Here is a 20,447-nt window from a genome sequence, read left to right as displayed (position 1 = left end):
TGAAAGGGAAAACGAATGATTTACAGATACCAGGCTAACCAAGTCCACACCAGGATGGGGCAAACGGATGTCAGGTTCCTCATAGGAAGGTATGCTGAAAAGGATACAGAATCATTTCAGAGCTATTCTTGCCAAAAATACATGACTTGCCTCTAAGTAGAGACCCAGCAGACAAACTGAAATTGAGAGACTTTCAGCAAATGGTCTGTGCTCTTCAGTGTCAACATCATGAGCCATTTAATGTGTCACGATTTCTGTTGTGAGTGGATTCCTGCCTCCGTCACATTGTCTGAGTGGTAGTAGTACTGCTGGCACAAGAAAGAGTCACTGAATTTTGTGTAATTTTCTTACACATGATTTTATGTATTATGGATTAATATTAAGAACTCTTAGCTCAGTTCCTTAAACATATTTAATCACATTATCTGCAAATAACAGTAATTTTGTCTCTTCCTTCCCAATAATTTTTCCTGTGACTTCTGCCATGTGTCTTATGTTATACAGCATTTGCAGATCAATGCTGTGTGGTAATGGAGGCAGCCAGCAGCTCCACCCGCTTGGTTCTAGTGGGAACAGTATTTCAACATGAAGATACAGACTCTCCATATCAGATGCTGTGTCCAGGTTGAGCACCCTTCCTGTACTGCTCACTGGCCTCATTGCTGTGACGAACTACCTGACAGGAAGCAACCTTAAGGAAGGGTTTTCTTTCAGCTCACAGTTAGGGGGACAGTCTGTCACAAAAGGGAAGTCAGGGCAGCAGGAGCTTGAGGTAGCTGGTCACATGGTGTCCTCGGTCAGGAAGCAGAGGGAGATAGGTGGCAGTGCTCACTCACTTTCCATTTTTTGCTATGGAATGGTGCTGCCCACAGTTAAGGTGGATCTTCCTAATTGACTTAACCTTGTCTAGAACTTTCCTCACAAACATGCCCAGAGGCTCGTCTCCCACGTGATGATAGATCCTGCCAAGGTAGCAACATAAACTGCCCATTCCCATCCTCAATTTTCTAGGAAGATTTTCTTTTTCCCAGTCAGGTATGAGTATCACATTCTACCCGAGCACCTTTTGTTATCAACTGCTGATTATCATGTGAGTTTTCATATTGGAGCCATTGAAATCTGTCATTATATTAATAGGTTTTTCTAACAGGGAACTACCTCACTTTCCTGGAATAAACCTGATTTAGCCATGGTGAGACATTCTTTTAATGCTTTATTTCATCCTTTGGAAATTCTGTGGTAGATTTGTATTATGTTAACTTAGTTTAGCTGGAACTATGCTCCAGAATTCTCTTTATATAGTTCTAGGTTAACTGGGTCACAATGGACAATTGGGTGAGATTAAGGTGTATGTAAAGTGGGTATAGTGGTCCACACATCTAATTTCAGCATTCAAGAGGCGGAAGCAACAAGCTTGGAAACAGCATGGTCTCTGTAGTGTGTTTGAGTCCAGCTTTAGCTACAGAGAGAGATTCTGCACCCCCCCCGCAAAAAAGATGGACTTAAAGCAGGAGCCATGGTCTTCACAATTACAAGATCAGTGCATGACACCAGAACCCAGCGACGCTCAGTAGTCACAGCTCTCTAGGCTTGTCCCAATGAAGTGGGACCGCAACAGGAACTGTAATTTTCTAGTTCCCATTGGGCAAATGCCTTCAACTTCACCATCTCCTGAGCTGAACATGGTTCAGGAAGAATACCCATTTCCCCTTGGATTCCATTCCTCGGACACCTGGAGATGGTGATGGATGCAGACCCAAATCTCTCTTTGCAGGTACCAGTCCCTACTGCCCCCAGTTCCCACCCATCTTTCCTCACTGAATACCTTGCTGACATTAGGCTTCCAAAGAGAGCCAACAACCCATGCATTAACTATTCGGACAGCTCCCACAACTATAGAAAGGCCGATGCATATTACATGTTCCTATTTTCTACAGCCTCTACCAGCCCTCCTTATCTGTTCAAACCCTGATCAAAACACTGTTCATAAGTGAAATCATCTAAATACAGTCTGATTATTCTTTGTTCATTTCATAAGATTTGCTGTGTGACCTATTCAGCTCTGCTCGTACCCCAAAGATAATCTGTACAAGCTGGGCTCATTTGCCCTCTGGCTAGCGTTGGGCTTGGCCAGCGTGTGCACTGGCAGGAGGTTGAAGGCAGCTGGAGAGTGAGCATTGATTTCTATTACCATTTTTGTTTTCAGTCCAAAATAGACCTACTCTATTTCTAATATCGAAGCAAGAGTAGGCAGAATCTGCATTCTTAGGACAATTTCATACACATTTAACTGGTGGTTAACTTGGCCTGAATTCTAGCTGGCTTTTGTCAATCCTAGTTTGCAGTTTTAAAAACTGCATCAGGCAAGGACCCAGAGTGGAGTGAGGGAAATAGGAAGTGGGCTGGCCCTACCTAGTCTGGGAACTGTTGGAGACTGATTACTACTGGGTGAGGGAGTGCAGACCTTACTTCGATCTCTAGACAGGCTGACTAGATGCCAGTGGATGAATTTGCATCAAGGGACATCTGGGTACAAATGCTTGACAGGATAGGACTTAACATATATGGTGAAATGCGTGAGTTCCTGAGCGGGAGGGGAGGGAGTCTAAATTTGATTATGAACTGTTGTATAGAATGTACAAAGCTTAATACTTTTCTTTTTTAAAAACTGCTTTGTCACATTTCCTCTGTCTTCACAGGTTTTACTAGGGGACTGGAAGAGGTCATGTTGGGGATATCCAGCCAACCACTTTTTAAACCAGAACACCTGTATCTAATTTTTTAAATACTAGCTTTAATGTGATTCCGATTTGGTGGAAACTGACATTATAATTCAATTGCTGTGTAGAAATAACCACTAGTGCTTTTTAGGACTAGCTAGGCACTTTCTTAATGGCCTCAAAGGGCTTTGGTGAAATATTTCAGATTCCTTTTGCATGTCTCAGTAGCGCTTTTGAGATTTTAAATTTGTTTGGGGATTTTGGGGGTTTTTTTGTTTGTTTGTTTTATATGTTATGAATTTCAGCAATGTCTTTCTGAATTGTATCTGTTCTGTTCTCTAAAACAAATCACAGAATCCTAAGATAGCATTCTGGCTCCAATTAGAATTCCCCTTTAAAAACATAAGTCTGACAGACATTGTACATTTTAAGTTGAGCATAGATCACAACACAACCTTTGTCCATTAGTCTGACTGAACATTGAATAACCCAGACCAGAACAGAACAAGGTGGTCAATCGAAGAAGACTCTAATCCTGGCTGGGACTTGGCAGTTCTAACATCTCAGGAGTGGAAGCAGCAGCCACGCATGATGTGGAAATTGCTCTTACGTAAAAGCCAACCATGTATAATTGGTCAGAAGTCAAGGTTTGCAGTCCTGATTTCCAAATGAACTGGTTACATCATTTGACTTTCCAGAGATTTAATTCTCTTACTGTAACCTGTAATCCTAGGCCATGTCTCTTTTGACACTACCTTGTCCTCCCCTCAGGGAGCTGTTGTATATAATAAGTTCCTCTGAGCTGATGCATTCCATCATGCAGGGAAGCCCCAGAAGAAGCAGGATGTTCTAGGTGGGGGAGGGCGGGTAAAAGATTGTATCCTGAAGAGAAGGGTTAAACTCAGGACATAACTCAAAGACTTCAGGCTTCAGAAGTCCCTAAAATTGATCAGATTCCCCCTTCCTGCTTATATAATGACTGATGAACAGTACTCTCAGGCAAGCTGACCTAGCTGGAGGAGATACACTCCAATGTTGTTGAGCTGCCTGCATGTCATGCTTTCACAGTCCATCCCCATCCTGGGCTGGGCTTTGGTGATGTAGCTGTCTTTGAGTTCCTTCTGATCTTGTAAGTAACCCTCATCCACACTCCTGTAACTAACCCCACTGCAACTCATTGGTTCACCACTTTTGACTCTGATGGTATCCTGACTTTTGTGTCATGGGTTTCCTATCTTGGGTGAGTAGGCATGCAGTCATGTATCCCCAGGAACAGTATCACACAACAAGAGCTCATCAAGATGGTAGGCAAAGGGGTAGAGTGAGTGAGACTTTAACACAGTCATAGATTGGATTTACATATCTGTTCTATTCAGTAACTGCACCAGTTTGAGCAAATGTTTTGATGCCTCAGTTTTCTCATCTGTGAAAGGGGGAATAATAATAGCACCTATGTTGTAGGGTTCTTTTAAGGATTAAGTGATATATATGTCAAGGTCCTATTACCTCAGTCTTTAGCACAAGATAAGTACCTAGTAAATGGTATACACCTCATGTGACTGGCCTCTTTGAACAACCTTCACCTTGGCCTCTAAACCCACCATAAGTCTAGACTCAACCAGCAGCACCATCCTCCCAAAACACACCCTGCCCCAAAGAGTCTAGCTCCAAAAGGATTATTAAGTATAGTAGTTTCTTTATCTGTGGTTTTGCTCCTTATGGTTTCAGTTACAAAAGCATAACTGTGATACAAAAATATTAGTGGAAAATTCCAGAAACAAAAATGTCATGAATTTTCAATTATCATTCTGAATAGCATGATGAATTCTTTCCAAAGTACTTCTGCTCCAGATGTGACCCCTCTCTTTTCATTGTATCCACGCAGTATATACTACCCACCCTGTGCCAGGAGAGAGAGAGAGAGAGAGAGAGAGAGAGAGAGAGAGAGAGAGAGAGATTGAGAGAGAACACATTCACAGAACTTTTATTATAGTATATTGTTATAATTATTATATTTTATTATTAGTTGTTAATCTCATAATAAGCCTAGCATAAGCTAAACATCATATATGTTATGTATGTATAATCTATATGAAAAACCATAGTATGTACAGGGTTCAATAGGCTCCACGGTTTTTGGCATCCCAATAAGGTGTCCTGGATAAGAGGAACTGCTACAATGTTGTTGTAGATACAGAGAAAGATATGAAATGGAAGAAATGATGATATAACAAGATTTATTGACTCTCAGTGTGATCTTTTAGGGTGAGAATGGAGTGCTTCTGTACACATTCTAACTTCATTCTATGCAACATAGATGTCAGTTTCTCTTGGACAGTTTCCATTCCCTTCAATAGCCTCTTCTCTTTAGAGAAAGAATTAGTTTCCAAAGAGTCTCTTTTTTGGGTTTTAAAAACTATATTATTTTTATTTATGTGAGTGTCTGTTTATGTGTACCACATGCATGCAGTGCCTACAGAGGCCAGAAGGGGGAGTCATTGTCCCTAGAACTGGAGTTACAGGTGGTTGTGAGCTGTCATGTAAGTGCTGGGAACTGAACCTGGGTCCTCTGCAAGAGCAGTAAGTTCTCTTAACCACTGAGCCATCTTTTCAGGCCTCATTTGTTGGCTTTTCATCGAGGCACTTCAGAAAATCTCCACTATTGCTCTGAGCAATTAAGCATTGCCACCAGATTGCATGCATAGTTGAGCAAAACCAAGTCAGTATAGCCAGACAGCCTGTTCTTCTCTCCTACCTTAACACATTTCAGATGTCTCAGTTGATCCCCTCCCCCAGCCTGTTAATTTACAGTACTAGGAGGGATGATCCTCACTGTCCACACAGTCAGGAAGAATGATAGAATTTCAGTCTTGGACCCAACTTTCTCTCCTGTGTCGAGCTCCTGGGCGCCCATAAATATTCATGGACTGAACAACTGTATGATCAAACGAACATAATAGAGGACAGAAGGAATGAGATGTTTTACAAAGGCAGTGGCAAGGTGCCTCGGGAGGCTGCAGGGATCTGAGGCATTTTCATGCAGAAGACAGACTTGACCTTGAAGACTAAGTAGGATTTTAAGGAGTAGAAAATAGGGACAAGATTTCAAATGGAGGGAACTGTGTCATAGCAGAGCCACATTAGAGCACGTGGACTGCTGGGTGTTGAGAAGTCATCAGAAGAGTCTACAGTTTGGTGCCTGAGCTCTGGAGACGTCGGAACCTTCAGGGAAACAAGAAAGGACACAGGGATGATGCTAGGAAGTCCATGGGAGCTGGCTCAAAGAGACTCAGATATCTTATCATGAGTTTGACTTTATTTGTGGCCAGTGGGGAAATCTCCCAGTGAATGTCTCTGAAGAAAGTCTGGATTGTTCAGAGGTGCCCTTTAAAAGATGGGTCTGCTGGGGATGGAGCAGGAGGCACAGCCTGGAGACGAGGTCAGAGAGGTGACAAGGGAGCAGAACACACAGGCAGCACCTCTTCCTTCCACAGCTTTCATGGCCACCTCCTCTGACAAAGGTTATCTCGAGCCACCTTCAATTCCCGCTAGATTTGGGAATATTTGTCAAATGAAACAGGGCTATGTCGCCTCTGTTCTTTGTAAGCACTGCTAATGTGAGGTCCTAGCAAGAAAGTTAATTAGCACGGACGATACATCACAGGTAGTAAATCTTCTAATCAAGGTTAATAAGTCTACTCTAATTGGATGGGTGAGGATTCATAAACCCCAACTATGAGAAAAGGGGAAGAAAACACTCTTCAGACCCTGGGAGCCTCCCCACTGCTCTCGGCAAATCCATTCTGAGCAGGGGCACCTGTCACTAAGTCTTCAACAATAGTGAATGTATTTCTAGAGCATGCAGAACTATGAATAATGAAGCCCCTTTGTTTCTTTGAGGGATCAACTTATCCATCTAGAGCACATGGCCACCATCAACTGTCTGTTCCCAGGCAACATTTTGGTTTTACTTTTAAAACTATTTTATTTATTTTTATTTTATGTGTATGGTATGGGTGTTTTACCTGCATGTATCTTGAGTATACCTGTGCATGGCTCATACAATGCCTGAAGAAGCCAGAAGAGGGTGTTGGATCCCCTAGAACTGGAGTCACAGGCAATTGTAAGCTGCCATGTGGGTGCTGGGAACCAAACCCAGATCCTTTGCAAGAGCAGCCAGTGCTCTTAACCACTGAGCCATCTTTCCAGCCCTTTGCTTTTACTTTATAATTATAAAGGAATTCCTTATTTTCCTTATAATAGCCTTTTGTTTACAGCTTCCTCATGTCAGTTTAAAGTTCACCGTTAATTGTGGTATTACATCACCAACATGCAGATGCCCCTGCTTCTACGTCCTTTAAATTATTTCCTACCCATTTGATGGTGCTTTACAGAGTTATCAGAGGTGGAGGGTTCAAAAGGAATGCAAGTCCAATCCATACCATCCCGAACCTGACCAATCCTGTCTGATCTTAGAAGCAAAACAGAACTGGGCCTGGTTAGCAGGTGGGTGGGGGGAGTGACAACATGGCCATGGTACCCACAGTAGTTAGACACTGTCGGGTATGGAGGTAAAAGGCCCATAAATGGTCAATGATGGCTTATGTTTTATCTTTTTCCATTGTGTGAGATATTGTGTGTGTGTTACACTTGAGTGCTTAAACACGTGGGATCCCAAGATTGATGTCGAGAATCATTCTCGCTGGGTACACCAGCACATGTCTTTAATCCCAGCACTCGGGAGGCAGAGGCAGGCAGATCTCTGTAAGGTAAAGGCCAGCCTGGTCTACATAGTGAGTTCCAGGTCAGCTGGTGCTACAGGGAGACCCTGTCTCAAAACAACAAAAGAATCATCCTCAATCACTCTTCCACCTTCTTCATTGAGGCAGGGTCTCTCAGTCAAACCCAGAGCTAACCAGTATGGCTAGTCTTCCTATCCAAGCTTGCTTGGGGGATCCCCTGATCCTGCCTGCTGAGGCTGGAATTTCTGGGGAATTTCTTGTCCTTACAGTTGCATGGCATACACTTTAACTGCTGAGCAATCACTCCAGCCCAGCTTATATTTTCTAGTATGGGTAACTAGAAAGAGCGCTGATATCATTTGAGAGATACAGTACTAGGATTTGAGGTGTTTAGTATTCATCCAGAAAATCAAGGCCTACCAGAGTTCTTTCTCTAGCCACAGCCAGCCACCTGGAACTTACCAGGAGAGAAGTACACACACACACACACACACACACACACACACCAGATAAAAGAATATGCCAAAATGGAGTTAGGCCACGTGAGGTAACAATGTCTTCCCAAGAACCACAGATGAGCTAATAAAAATCCCAGTACCAGGTACAGAAAACTTCCCTTCCAGAAGTTGGTCAGTGAAATCAAAGAGACTCCCAAACAATATAGGATATTGTCACAGCCCTTGGTTGCCTCCCAGAACTTGAAGGTAAGACTCTATTTCAGAAGACATCACATACTTCAGACACAGGCTTTGGAGGGACTGAGCTGGAACTGACCTGAAAGCCTCTTCCCTAAGGACTAGCTCTCATATGCAAGTTTCCAGGGTAGAAAAACATTTCATAGTCTTAACCAGCTGGAAAGCCCACCAACCACAGTAATGACCCGCCCAGCAAGGCATCCCTAATGGTACAATAGTGACACTTGTATTTGGAAGGTAACCAACAGCTGTCAATTTGGACTGAAGGCCCACTCATTAGGAGGGAATCCGTGCTTAGTATTGTAAACCTAGTTAAATACCCTTGGCTGGAGAGGTGACAGATCCTAGAGGAGAGCCCACTACTGCCATTTCCCTAAACCAATATAATTTCTAACTGTATTCTAAACACTTATCCTTAGATCCACAGATAAGTGTAGCTCTCACCCTCATCAAAGAAGCTTCTTTTTGCAGCAGATGGAGGTGATTACAGAGATCCACAACTGGTCAAAATGCCCCAGAGAGTAAGTGACCATGGGGTACCCAGCTGAACTGATGCCTCTAAAACGCAACCTCTACACCTACGGCTCAGGGTACATTGCGAAAAAGGGGCAGAGAGGCTATGTAAGCGCCAGAGGACCAGGAAGCCTGCTACTAGAGAATGTCTTCCAGGTATGATGGGGAAGCTGCGCCCAGGAAATCACTACAGTGAGGCTGCCTACACACGGCCTGCATAAGGACACCGGCTCACCTGCGGAGAGGAATGGGAGAAATTTCACAGCATCACACCTCCACATGAAGAGCTCCAGGCAATTAATGGCTTCTGAGAGAGGGAGAATCAGTCTTCTGGATAGGTTATCCAAACTTGAGTGGGCAGCCCTAAACAAATGCGCAATCTAACACCTCTAAATGGACTCAGTGAGTTGTTTATATATACAAACATATATGTATAACAATAATAATTAGAGGTCAGGAAATTGAGAAGGAGTGGGGAGAAGGTGGGAAGATTTGGAAGGAAAGAGGAAGGGGTAGAAATGATGTAAGTACAGTACTCATGTATGAAGTCCTCAGAAAAACATGAATTTACATTTTAAAATAGAAATAAAAGACTATACCAGACAGATAAAGAACTCTACTAAAATTTACTGTTCCCTCTTCTTTCAAAACCCAAATTCATGTCATCTCTCACCACACTGATCATAAGGAGGGAGAAACCCAAAAGTGACCTAAAAGATTTAAGACAGGCAGATCACTGGCACTTACCACTTTAGATCTGTAGAAGGAAGAGACGGATGAGTGACAGATGGTCAAGCCTGCTTAGCCAGAGAAAGCCCGCCCCCGGCTCAGAGCACTGCCACATGACAAAGAAAAGCCATAGAGAATCACCACCGACACCTCAGCTTTGTGAAGCAGAGGTTTACAAAGTGCAGAGCCCAGGCCACACACATCTCACTGCCTGTTTTCATATGTGCTGCAAACTAAAAATAAGTTTTACATTTTTATATTCAGACAAGCTTTTCTCAAAGATGAATATGTTTTTAAAAAGTGCCTTTTTAGACAGTTTGGTTATACAAATGTATGAGTATACTTACACGAATCTAGATGGTATAGCTTACTCCACATACAGGCTCCGTGGACTATGGTCAGATAATGTGGTTCACCATCAACTGTAATGTTATGCAGTTCACAACAATTTGGGGAAAAGATTAGAAGAATAATAGTTCATGACAAGTAAAAATTATATGAAATTAAAAATTTAATATTTAAATATAAGATTTCACTAAGCCATAGTCAAACCCATTCCTTGGGAAATTGTCTATGACTACATTTAGTTTGGACAGAGAGGGTGTCACTCACAAAGCCTGAAATAATCACTGTCTGGTCCTTCACAGAAAAACATTGCCAACCTCTGTTCTAAAACACAGTGATGTCACCCAAATAAACATGGACTCATTCGATTTTAAAGATGTGATCCATCAATTTCTCCTCTGTGAAAGAAGCAAGGAAGAGCTCGGAAAGGAGAGAGATGCTTTGTCCTTCCGTTGGAGGCAAGAGTCTTTTGGAACAGGCATTTAGGAAGAAGAGGCTGTTTCAAGAAGAAAGATGATACACTTAATTACGGTGCCCTGGAGACATTCAAGAGGTGACTAGACCTGTCAGTGAGTGTCAGAAAACAGAAGTGGAGCTATTATGTCTAATGAGAGACAAGGAAAACCATAGCTAAGGCTTCATGAAGCAGAGGGATGGATCATGAAGAGAGCTGGCTAGGGATGCCAGGGAAAATGTTTATTTATCTGCTAGCACTTCTGTGAATAGAACTTCAGAATAAAATGCATACAGAAAAGACGCAACCAAGAAAGGACTCAAAATGGGACATTCAGAGGGGAGGAAGAAGAATTCTGAAAACACGATCACCCAGGAGTCACATGACCTTGGGCGGGACAGGTGAGTTCAAATGGGGTGGAGAGCCAGCAGAGTCAGAGGCTGGGAAAGAGCAATAATGAGTATAACCTCTCCTTTCCAAAATTTTCTGTAGGTTGAGGGGGATGCTGGGGTCATAGTTCAGTTTCAAGAAATAGAAGCCAGAGTGAGGCTGTCTTTTGAAGATGGCCGAGGGAAGTTTATGGTATAACAAACAACCTTCTTGCTGTCCTTTCATAATGCTGGGCTATTGCTGTCCTCACCTCCATCATGGTAGGATAAATGATAGTCAAATCACCGCCCAAAACAAGGTGTTGAAACTCTGCTGTCTTCTAAACTGTGTGTGATTACAGCTCATGGAATCCATGACAGGATTTTATTTATGTTTAGACAAATTAGCTATGACTGATTCATATGCCACCCAGAGCTACCTAAGCAACGTTTGGAAGTTTTACACAGGTGAATCACAGTAATAAAGACAAACGGGATTAAGATAGCAAACTCCCACACAGAATTTATTCAAGGCTTCGTCATACATTGCAGAAGATTCCAGCTAATTCACATGTGAAAACATCCCACTAGCATCTTCTTGGTGATAATGATGGTAGTAGCCAGCATAAGTTGAGTTCTTACACATCTAGCCTTGGGACAGGCATTTTATCTGCATGAAGACGGGCTGATAGAAGACTGAAGAATACAGTGAAATAAGGAACTGCAAACACAGGCTGGAAAAAAAGAACTAGGTGAAGAAGTTTCACTCTGGACAAGTTCATTCCAGACAACTCTGAACAGGGGACGAGGAAAAAGCAAACACAGATACCCTTTGTTAGTGTCAGTAGACATGGGGACATGGAGAGGGTCAAACCTCATGGCTTTATTTTCTCTGGGAACAAGGAGATTGTCTCAACGGATGTGAAAGCTCTTATGTTAGATGAAATGAGACATGAACATATTCTGTGACACAAGTTGCTCACATATCTGATACATTTTCCTCCTATGTTTGTGGGGCCCTAAAGGCCCCGCCTTGCAGAGGTCCGAGAGGAAGTTACTGAGGCGCAGCCTGACTTGTTTTAAAAGTCTTAAGGACACTTCCACACTGCTGAGGAGTGCATGATCAGCACATGACGGTCCTTAAGATACATCCTCGGGGGGAGGGGGATTTCCAGATGCCTTTATAAGCTCTGTAACACCTGCAATAAATGAGTCCCTGCTTGACTAGGCTCCCCGTTGCGCCTGAGTGTTCCCGGTACTGGGGGCGGTATGGGCTGGCGAATGGCGTGCTTACTCATCCCCAGTCATCACTGCACAGGGGTCGCTGGTTTGAACCCCCCACACTATGTTAGCTGTGGACAAGGACTCTTTTCAGTAACATACACATGTTCAAGCAGGTAGTAGTACTCTTGCACTCAGGGCCAGTCCCTACATGACACACTCAGCCTTCTCCATGGCCAAGACCTGCCTCCTCCACTCAGTCCTGACCCCTCATCAGGCCTCATATCCTTCTGACACTTTCCAAACTCTTAAAGGTTGGACCCACTCAGATTTTCCTATTCTCAAGGGAAGTCCCCCAAAACATTGATAAAACACCCTTTTTTCCACCTAGAAGTTCTCTTCTGGGAGAGACCTTCTCCTTTCTTGTTACATCATAGAATCTGTCAGCTTGAGACAAGTGTGTTCTGTGGCTAAAGCAGCCAGCAGGGGCAGGCTCAACCTTTGCCTGGGAGACAAAAGACACCGCCAGACACATCCTAGCGCTATGTTCTTTTTGTCAGGAACCTATAATTTCATTCAGAACTTTGGGAGGATAATTATACTATGCTAGTGAGAGACAACTTGATGAATAGCTGTTTATTTTCAAAGGAGACACACTTCATGCTCTGGCTGCATAATGGGGTCAAAAACACAGCAAGCTGTCACCATCTTTTCTGTGTCATTTAGCCACCTGGCAGGGATCTACATGGGAGACAGAAAATCTCTTTATTTTAGATAATACAATATCCTTGACTTTGCTCAAAAGTCACATGTAGAGGCAAGGGCTGTAAACATCCCACTATCATTTGCCAAACAGTGCCTACCACCTTGCCTTATTTCTGCCCCACCTCAGGTCCCAGCCCCGGGCCAGCTGGGAGGCAGCTGTGACTCATGGGTGCCAGCTTCCAATGATGGGCCTCAAAGGATGGAGACACCAAGGTGAGTGCTGGAGAGTGTCTGACCTGAACTCCACGTCGTTTCACTCCAAACAGATGCAAGACGCAGAACCAACCTTGTGCTGTCAGGGTATTTTATCACAGTTCTGGGAAATGAAACTAAGACACCAGCCATCTCAAATTGGTATCTCAACCTACAGTCAGCCGATGCTAGGGACGAGGGAGAAACACAAGCCAAATCGAGACCAGAGTGTGCAGCTGAACGTGTTCATTCCAATTGGAGTGTTTGCGATTTAAAGGAGTGACTTAAGAGTTACCTAATACCTGGGAGTAAATGCTGTCATTGTGGGCTTGCTGGAGAGTTCATTCAAGGCAGAGTGAGTTTATTCGTACTGAACATGTTATAAAGGTGTGGTGGCTGACAAAATCAAAATGGACCCTATTCAGCATCCTCGTTCTGTTTCTATAAATGACCCTCACCTGAGCTGACTTTATGAACTGCTTACGGTGATGGACTTCAGTCTACTTACTGGGGGTCTTGGGAGGTAGGGAAGCAAAACTAGGAATGCAGTTTTCCCAGGGGGAAGGTGCTGCTGGCCTCCTCACTGCTCTACAGAGGGAGATGCCTGGGATGACAGATATCCAAAGAGACCAGGAGTTAGCTCCTGCAGCCCCACCTTACAGAGGTAGGGGCTGAGCTAGGGGAGAGAGGGCACTGATATAGCACCTCCCTACACCTACAAACACAATCTCAATCTCTCTCTCTCTCTCTCTCTCTCTCTCTCTCTCTCTCTCTCCCTCTCTCTCTCATTTTGGCTGAGCAACCACGATAAGCCTGGGTCCCTCTGCTCCTTTCTTACTTCCTGTAAATAACTGAAAGACAAACAACCATTTGTGCATGTTGGGGGGCAGTTAGCATGCACATCTCTCTGTCTAAAACACCTGCTAGATCAGTGGGGGGCTCCCCACAGAAAGCAGATGGTCCACTCAAAATAGAGCAATATGAAGAGTCTATTTACAAAAGGCCCTTGCAAAGATGTGAATGTAAAGGATGGTGCTGTAGCCTGGGCCTCCCACACCTAGATCTAAGGGGAAGCCTGAAGGTAAATGCATCCCACACATTCATGGGGGCACAGGAAAAGAGAAGAGTTGGAGACCCTCCAAACCATTTGTCTAAATATTGAAAATTTATCATTCTAACTAGCAAACCACGAAATGAAATGTGTTCTGTTGACCTTGGTAAATATCCCTGTACAGCAACCTGGATGGCTTAGTTGCAGTTACAATACTCAGACTGCTCAGAATTCTGTGCAGGAACAAGGTAGACAGGAAAGGGGTTCCAGCCCCTGACTCCCAACCTACCCCATTCTCTCATCACTATCTCTCTTGTGATTCAGAGAAAGCTTACTCACACAGGTGGGCACCCCAGGACTCACCACACAGCAAACTCACCCTTCAGTAGGCTAAGGATCCTCAGGGGCAGACCGCACTCTGGAAGAGCGCTGCCAACAGAATGGAGGGGCCGGCACCGGCCAGGGAACGAGGAACATCTTGGAATTCTGAAAGAACTTCGACAAATAGTTCTCATGCTCCTGGTGTTATTTCCTGCCAATACTTCTGTTTATAAGTCCTCCAATGTAAAATATATTTTGTTTATTATTTTTATGTGTATGAATGTATTGCCTGCATGTATGTGAGTGCACCCATGTGCAATGCCGCAGAGGTCAGAAGAGGGAGTTGGATTCCCCTGGAACTGGAGTTAAGGACCGTTCCTAGCCACGATGTGGGTACTGGGAATCGAACCTGGGTCCTCTGTAGGAGCAGCCAGTGCTCTTAACTGCCCAGCTATAGCCCCAGCCCGGTAAGTCCCCCAATGTAGATGCGAATTCTGCCACTGTAGTTTTGGTTTCTTTGTGGTCATTTTTACCTTGGTCATTTTTGATCCGATTAGTTTTATTCATCATCTACAGTCACTTCGTGCGAAGGTTTCACAGAGGCCATGGCTTTTTACCTGGTTGTCAATCTGACTGGATCTAGAATAAGTCTTAATAAGCCTCTGGGTCCATCTGTGAAGGATTTTCTAAATTAAGTTAATTGCAGGGGGAAGATCCACTCTAAATGTGGGTGGCACCTTCCAGTGGGGGCCCAGACATAGAAGTTGGAGAGGAAAGCTTTTGTTCTTTGTCTGCTTGCCTTTCGGTTCTAACAAGTTTGTTCATCTACCCTGATGCTGCCACAGCCAGACTCTGCTGACACCAGAACCCAGATTTTTTCAGCCTTGCAACGTGGACTGAACACGAGGGCTCTCCAGGATCCTCCAGGCCTTATGGACAAAACATCTGTGGGTTCTCAGCCTCTCCAGTGTGAAGGTGGCAACTGCTGGCCTGTAGGAGGAAGTGCTGACAGGCCTGGTAAACATGCTATGGCACTATGGTGCATGCAACAGTTACTTTCCCTTAAGCCAACCTGAAATCTGCCTGACCGGGGAGAAACAGCTGACGCAAGAAGTCACACAGGACAAGAGACACCACTGAGAAAGAGACAGCTCAGCACGGAGCAGCTGAGGAACCAATGGGACACCAGGAGGGGGGATATAGGCATGCCCAATATCCACAATAAATGAGCCTGTTTTGCCCCTTGCCTAACTCCCGGAGTCTGTGCCATTGACTCTGCGCCTTCTTACCCCCACCACCAAGGGGCTTGGGAGCGGGCGGTGGCGACACTGGCTTACTCTTCTCGTTAGCTTTCTGCAGCTATGACAAAACACTGGTCAATACCAACTTGTAGAGGAAAAGGGTCTATTTAGTTTACAGGTTATAGACCATCACCATGAGAAGCCAAGACAGGAACCCAACAGGAGCTTGAAGCACAAACCAACAAGGAATACTGCCTACTAACTTGCTTCGTCTAGCTCCTTCCTGCTCAGCCAGCTTTCTTAAAGAACCCAAGATCACCTGCCTAGGGATGGTAATACCCACAGTGGGTTGGGCCTTCCTGCTTCAATTAGCTATTAAGAAATGCATAGGCATGGCCACAGCCCAGTCTGATGGAGGAAATTCCTCAATTGAGATTTCCCCTTCCCAAATATATCTAGGTTTGTGTCAAATTGACAACTACTTAGCACAATTACCCAGACTATATAATGTAGTTGAGCTAATAAATCCATTTTTATTCTATTGGTCTGGTTCTTCTAGAGAACCTAATACATTGTTTATGTTTTTTACTTATAGAGACTACATTATTGAGAATTTGGAATTCAAAATAAAAAAAATTCCAGGGAACATACCTTCTATGCAATGTATAAGTCATAAATAAAAGATCCATTACATTATTAGTTGATAATGTAATGTTGGGACAAGGCCTATTGACAAGGAGGTCTTTTTATCAGAAGATACTTGAATTGATTATATTCTACTTGAAAGTGAATCAGGAAAATACACTCACTATGTTCATGATTCCTGTATTAAAACATGACATTTTCATATTGTGCATCTAATAGGGTCAGTATTGTTTAACATTTGAGATGTAATTTCACTGAAATTCAAGTGGGCAAAGCCCACCTGTGTGAATAGGAAACAGGATTATTATCTGAGGAGCAGTGTGTGTGTGTGTGTGTGTGTGTGTGTGTGTGTGTGTGTGTATGATTGCCAGTAGGGAGAAACAAGGTCATGCCCTTCAGACCATAGGCCAGACCAATGGGCGTATAGGAAGGGAAGCTGGCTATTTTTTTCTGAAAGGCAAAGGGTGTCTAGGAGACAGGTTTGGGCATGGTAGAAACAATCTGGCTGGTGTCGAGGAGGAAAGACATGAAAGGCCCCTGATGTGGAAGGCGCTGGGGACAGAAGTTTTCGTAGCGGAATACAAGAAGCTTTATTCCTTGTTCTGAAAGTCTTTTTCATTCCGCTTGTACTTCTAGAATTTTCCCCTTGGTAGGCCTCACTATTTAGTAAAGCTTCTTTGGGAAGTCAGACTCTCTCAAAGACATTCCCAACTCTGTAAGGCCAGTCTTCAAACAGCATGTGGCATCCCCAGATGAGACAGTAGTGATGGCTAGAGCCAATGGGGACCCTGTGAGAGAAAGAGACTCCAGGAGTGATGGAGAGATTCACACACGAGCTCTGTTCCACCCTGCTTGGAGCTGTGCGTGGCTGTGACAAGAGGCTGGGCTGAGGCAGTTCTAATGTCATCTTGTGGCTTGGGTCGGAGTTCAGTCCAGATCTCACCTGTTCTTTCTGCTCTTCATAGCACTGCAGAGAAACCCACGCACCTGCCAAGAAGACCCTACCAAGGGGGGAGTCATGGAGACACCCAAAGTGTACCACCTTCTGGTCCTCTGCTGGATAAAAGATATGTTTAATTATAAATAAGTTCAAGGACTGCTTTGCATTTCTAAAGCATTCAAATAACCTGCATATGCATTCTGCTTGAGAAAACGTGAATCTTAATCATTCCTTATATGTCCGTGAATTGACAAGACTTTACACCTTTGGACAAAGAAGTCCATCCTAGGCTAGAGTTTTCTTCACCAAGACACAACTTCTATCCCCCTATTTTCTCCACCAAAGCTTACTGTGAGTCAGGCTTGGATGTCATCCTCCTAGTTAAATCTCAGAAGGTATTGCTAATGTTTATTAAGCACGCATTATTTTAGATGCTTTAAGTGGAACAATGAACCAAAGGAAAGAAAGGTTATAATGAAGAAAACAACGAGCAATTGTTTTGGTGTTAGAGCTATCTTGTTCCAGTCCCCCTATGTATACTTTCACATCCCCTCATGATCAAATTTCTTGGCTGTTTTATGTCTTGGGTGTTTGTTTTATTTATATTTTATTTTTTTTATTTTATGCGTATGAGTGTACTGTCTGCATGTTTGTTAAGTATTCCTGTGTCATGCAAATACCCATGGAGGTCAGAAGAGGGTATTGGATCCTCTGGAGCTGGAGTTAGAGATGGTTGTTAGCCACCATGTGGGTGCTGGGAATCGAACCCAGGTCCTCTGCAAGAGCAGCCAGTGCTCTTAACCACTGAGCAATCTCTCCAGCCTGGTTTCTTTATTTGTGAAAAGATAGTAATAGTATTTCTTAATCTCCAGGATGCTTTGCACACATTAAGAGAAGTAGTGTTCAGAAAGAATGCCTGGAGGAAACCAGAATTTATCTCCTCCCCTTCATCCTGATGGAGGCACAACATGGATAGAGTGGAACACGGACAGTCTGACCCATAAAACTGCAACATGGACCATTTAGTTCCCTATCTTCCAATGAATGGTTTCAGTAATTTTCTGGCAAAGAAGGCCTGGCAGCTTGTAAGGGACAATGGGATCATTTTTAGGACTCCACGATTGCTGATGAATGGAACTCACCCAGTATTCATCTGCAGGGCAGCACAAACCAAATTACACACAGTTATACAAGCTTAAGACTTAAGGATTGAGAAGGTATTGATTGTAAAGCAATGGCTCTCAGACCAGGCTATGGGTTAGACTCAACTGGGAAGATCTGACTTCAACAGGAGCTCAGGCTGTTCCTCTAAACATCCCAATTGAATTGGTTTAGAGCAATGTCCAGGCATCAGTGTGGTCTACAGTGGCATTGGCAACCTTTGAGGGCAAGGGTTTGGTTTGGCAAACACTGCTTCCACTGGTGTATTTCCGCTGCTGAAAGAGTGACCTTTGGCTCGATTGTGGCTACTCTACCCAATAACTCTGTTACCTTGTCCTCCATCCTGCCACCTCCTGTGGTCAGAGATGGCTCATATCCACCACCAAAATGCTCCAGGCCTCCCACAGTCTCTAGCACTCATGGTGCATGGGTAGAGTGGGAGCCAAGGGTGTGGAGAAAGGTGATGTTCCCCTCTCCATTAGTCCAAAGACCCATCTCATGAGCAATTCCCAAGATGACTAGCCAATGAGATATTTGCCCTTTTCAAAGACAAATCTTACCCCACTTACTAGATTATGTCCAATTTCTAGGGTCCACAAAACCCACAGGAGGAGAGTCCCCTGTCATACATCTCCAGGAATCATTCAGTCTCTTACATGCTTCCCTTGTAGCTCACTCTCAGAAATGAGATCCACAAAAAGTTGACTCTTACCATGCCTAGAAGTCTCTAAGGACCCACAGCCTCTAAAGTCTCCACTGAGGCGCTGGTAGTTAGGGTATCGGGTATGACTATGGAAGAATACCGGTCAAGTAGAAGTCATCTTCTGTGAGTTCTGTATCTTCGCACTAAATTCCTCTGCCAAGCTGGGATGTCCCTTTTCACTTCAGCCTCTGTTTACAGACCTGCAGAAAATTAAATCTCCTGCATTGCTTTTCTCAGAAGGCTTATCTTTTCCCTGGGGCATTGCTGTTTTATTGTTTCACGCATCATGCAGTCTATTTTAAAAATGATTCTCAAGTGTTTTTATTATAAGATAATGTAAGTTTTGTGAGCTATTCAAGCCAGACAAAAGGGAAGGCAGTATCTTTTCCTCCCCTCCCCTCAAACTACCACTCCACAGTATTAACTAACTTTGGTTTGGTATATATTATTTTAGGTGTTTTATTAAGGGCTATATTTTAACATTCATAATTAGAATACAGATGCATTTTTGCATAAAACACTTGATAGTAATTTTCCATTTTCCTTGACCATGGGTTCAAACATTTGCATAATGTTGGAATGAGTGCAAGGACAGTAAATAACCATTTACCTAGTGTCAATTATTTGGTTATTTCTCATTTTTCATGATTATAAATAATGCTGCGATAAACATCTTTATGTAGTTTTTCCATTTCAGATAATTTACATTGGCTCAATTCCCATAAATAGAATTAGTGAAAGAATATAAACAATTGAAAAAAGCAATTTACAATTTAATAGAGTGATAGGAAAATAAGAAAAACATATAGTCAAACAACTTATTTGGTTAAATATCTTATAGTTCACTTGAATAAGCAAACACTATGAATCCATTAAAATAATGCTCTAGGAGAACATTTAATATTATGGAAAGATTTACCCTGTGTAGTAAGCAATTTATAAAACAAAGTACTAAAAATTGTATTAATTTACATAAAAGCATTTTTAACTTTTACTTATTTTTATTTCTGTGTATTTGTGTGATGGCTGCTTATCTGTATGCGCACCACATACATACTGTGCACACAGAAGCCAGGCTAGGGCATCGTATCACTTGGAACTGGAGTTACAGGCAGCTGTGAGCTGCTGTGTGGGTGCTGGGAACCAAACCTGGGTCCTCTGCAAAAGAAGCAAGTACACTTACCCACTGAACCATCATTCCATCTCCATATATAAAAGCATCTTTATACCAAACTATATCTGAATATGACTTTCGTATAACTGCAATAATCAAAGAAAGGCTAAGACAGTCTTGAAGAAGATTGGAAGACATACTTTACCAAGCTTGAAGATTGACTGGAAAGTTGTAGCCATTAAAAAAGTGTAGCATCCGTGTGTGTGTGTTCAAGAATGATTTTAAAAAGAACAGAATGCAGAGGTCATAAACTGTTTTCTGAGAGGAGCTGAAAGTAAAATTCTAGGTTTGCAAGAAACAAGGTCGCTGTCCCAACCACTCAGCAGAGTTGAAAAGAGTCCCAGGTAGTGGGCAGACAAACACACACAGGTAGGCTCTAACACAGTTCAAAAACAGACCTTAGCTCCCCTCTGCTCATAATAGAGAATCCAGAAACACGTATAGACAGGGAGGAATTCAATAGCAAC

This window comes from Nannospalax galili, unplaced genomic scaffold (assembly GCF_000622305.1).
Source record: "Nannospalax galili isolate Female #2095 unplaced genomic scaffold, S.galili_v1.0 scaffold44, whole genome shotgun sequence".
NCBI lineage: Eukaryota > Metazoa > Chordata > Mammalia > Rodentia > Spalacidae > Nannospalax > Nannospalax galili.
Note: the sequence above shows the minus strand (reverse complement) of the source record.